Raw genomic sequence first — 3,910 nt, 5'->3', positions numbered from 1 at the left:
TCCTTCTACGCGTTCGCGACTCCCCACTAGCGTTTGCGTAGGTTCCTCATGTTCTTCACCGCATTCGTGTCTCAACCTTTGCGTTTATGAAGGCCAATCTCAATAGCCCCATAATATTCCTCTTCGCGAACGCGGGACTTCCTTCACGTTCGCGAAGAAGGACACCAGACACCAGCAACAGCATTTCCCAAGCACCTCCAAATGATCTGAAACCACCCTGAAACACACCCGAGGCCCCCGGGACCCCGTCCAATCATACCCACCAGACCCATAACATAACACAAACATGCTCGATACCTCAAATCACATCAAGCAATATCGAAATCATGAATCACACCCCAATTCAAACTTAATGAACTTTGAAACTTCAACTTCTACAATCGATGCCGAAACCTATCAAATCACATCCGATTGTCCTCAAATTTTGCACACAAGTCACATTTGACATTACGGACCTATTCCAACTTCCGAAATCAGATTCCGACTCCGATATTAAAAAGTCCACTTCCGGTCAAACTTCTCAAAAACCTTCAAATTTCTAGCTTTAGCCAAATGACTCCAAAATGACCTACCGACCTCCGAATCCACTTCCGGACGCGCTCAATAACAGAATCACCATACATAGCTATTCTCAAACTCGTAACCCCAAACGGACATTGATAACATTGAAATGCTATTCAACCCAAATTTATAAAATTCTTCCAAAATGCCAACTTCCACAATAGGCGCCGAAACGCTCCCGGGTCGTCCAAAACCTGATCCGGACATGCGCCCAAGTCCGAATTCATCATACAAACCTATTGGAACCTTCAAATTCCGATTTCGAGATCGTTTACTCAAAAATCCAACCTTAGTCAATTCTTCCAACTTAAAGCTTCCGAAATGAGAATTTTCTTTTCAAATCAACTCTGAACTTCCGAAATTTCAATTCCGACCACGCGTACCACCCATAATACCTGAAGTGAAGTTGCTCATGGCCTCAGACTACTGAATGACGTGCTAGAACTCAAGACGACCGATCGGGTCATTACAGATATACTGCAGATGTGGCGCATGATGTCTTTCCCTGTATAGGTGAGTGGAATATTATCATCGTCGTGTGGAGAGGTATTAAGTTATTCTGGTTCAGTGTTGGTGTTGCCTGCATGTTCAGAGCTATACACGTTGTATTATGATGCTTCTCGCGCTGTCATTGTTGCACCCTATTTTGCGCGACTCAAAACAAGATTCAACTAGTGGTTTCCTTATTGTTGATGAAAGAGAGTTGCCACCTAATATTTAAATGTATATTAGGGTACCTATTCAGTTATTATATCATTATCCTATTAGTCTGCTAATCAGTGAGATTTGGGTAAGGATTCTTGTTCTTCTAAGAGGAAGGTGTTAGGCACCCCTTAGAATCTACTTAAGGTAGCTCCATAGGACTTATACTAGGTTTAGGGAATTGAATGTCTATATTCTACTTAGTTGGTGCTTAAACGTTTGTGGCTTACTCTATATCTTGTTTGAAGTTCATTATTTGAAAGAAAATAATATATGTACTTTGAAAAGAGAATAAATATTTGATTTGTAAAAACCCTTTAAAATGTTTTACATCTACATGATTGAAAAGATTTGAAAATATCGTTACATCTATAATATTTGAAAGGATGTAAAAATGTGGCCATCTTTATCTTTAAAATAGTATAGCTATTTGTATAACTCTATGTAAAGTAAAGGCTATTAGAGAAATAGGTTTTAGGTATATCTTAAAGAATGATTTCAAATTTTGGTATCCATGTTTAGAAGAAAACTTGTTGAAGTAATCCTTGATTACAATCGTGTCTGACTTTGTTCATAGATAACTAACTTGGAAATCTCTCTTTTAATTCCGGCTTTTTTTAAAAGAAGAATTACTTTCATTTCCAATCTGTCTTGAGCTTCAAAGGAATGGTTAGTGTGAAATAAAAAAAGTCTTATAGAGTGAAAACAAATGATCAAAGGGTTGAAGTTTTATAACTAAGATAATGTAAAAGTGATTCTTTTATTACCTACGAATATCGTTTTGCCTAAGTTCCTAAAAGGATTAAGGAATAATAAGGGCATTCAATCAATATCATTAGTGTCATATACATATAGAAACAAAACAACAGATTCAATTCATCTAATAATGAGGAAGGAAAGGAAACTGGACTTAGTATTTGAGCCTAAAGAAATGTTGGCCCAACAGATTTCAAACAGCAGTTACAGACTGCAGTGACTTGGACTCTAGGCTAGAACTTGAGCCCGAGTTCTTGAGAACTCAGTGGACCCAATTTGATCACATATGCAAAACAAAAGAGAGATACTAGTTATAATTCCCAATATGGCATTTAAATGCAATTAATAGCATAATAGGGCCAATATGAGGCCCAATAAGATTATAACAAATGTTGTAATTAAGTATGCAGTAAAGGCAATGCAAGGCCCAACAAAGTGAACAAAATGATAATCTCAGTGAAGCCTTCTTTTTATTTAGCATTTATCCTAAAGGGATTCATAAGTGTTAATGATCAAGAGCTTAGAGCAAAATCTCATTCATGGACAAGGCACCCTTTGGATCCCTGACACTTTAGAGTTCACAAGGGTCTCAGGGACTCCGAGCAGTGCTTGTGTAAGGGAAGGCATCTCAACCATAAACGAGATCCTACTCCTAAATACTCTTAATCACTCACACCCTCTCTTCCCTATAAGTTTAGTTGCCAATGAGGCATTCATTGTGACAACTAATAGCAAATACACAGATTCAATTATACATAATTTTATAGAAGTTATATAGAACACCATTATAAGTATAAAATACCAGATTACATTATTGAGGTAACAATTCAAATAAAAGAGTATAGGTCATTGTCAGCACTTTCAATATCCATAAGAATATCCAAAGGAACCAACCACATATATAAACAAAGAGAGGCAAACACCAGTAAACTAGTTTAGAAGTCCAAACACTAAATCAGGTGATTCAGAAGGTAGAGAAGATATATACACCAACCTTATTAACTCTACTGACAAGTTTTACTTAAAACATGATTAGTGTGTATGCATGATAGTGCAATTTTTAACCACTTATTAGTACATTCTTACTATAGTATTTAGTCCAAAAATAATAGTTTTTTCTCCGAATCTAATGAAAAAGGTTGAATTACAGGTGCTCTAGAGAATGTGACCTCAATGAAGAAAAATAACTCAAAAAGGAGATGTTCTAGCCAAGTTCAGCAAATAGGAGAAATATTAAGAAAGTTTTAGTCCACAAAATTCCATCTGTGGCCACAAAAGCAAGTGTGGTTTGCAGAAGATAAAATGCATCCGCAGAAGAAGAATTGGAACTTCAGGGATTTTTGGCATAACTGCAATCCGCAGACTAAAATGTTCAGTCGTACTTGGTCCGCAAAACAGGTCCGCACTGACAAAGCTTGAAAGATCAAAGAATGTGCAATCGAACAAGTCTGAAGCTTCTTCAAATACGACCCGCATAAATTCAAGTGCGGCCTCAGAAGCTAAAGTGCGACCGCAAAGCTCATCCTACTGAAAGCACAGCATTATCAACCCAGCTGAAGTGCGGACCGCAGAAGCTGAAGTGTGGCCGAGAACCCTCTGAAGGGCATTTGTGTCAAAGAATTCAGGAACCCTATAACTCGAACTTTATGACTTTGTTTGGGGTATCTTTCATCGTAGCAGCTGCTAGGTCATTATTTTTAGCTATTTGGAGAAACTTTGAGCTACAATTAGAGAGGATCAGTTACTTTTCCCATTGATTTTAGTTTTACGTCTTTAATTTCTTTCTCTTGTCATCTTTCTATGTCAATTGCCATGAGTAGCTAGATTTTTATCTAGGATTGTGATCCAACACTAGTGTATAAAATTTATGGGTGTTTAATATTAATTCTTG

The sequence above is a fragment of the Nicotiana tomentosiformis genome, chromosome 3, assembly GCF_000390325.3.
Source record: "Nicotiana tomentosiformis chromosome 3, ASM39032v3, whole genome shotgun sequence".
NCBI lineage: Eukaryota > Viridiplantae > Streptophyta > Magnoliopsida > Solanales > Solanaceae > Nicotiana > Nicotiana tomentosiformis.
Note: the sequence above shows the minus strand (reverse complement) of the source record.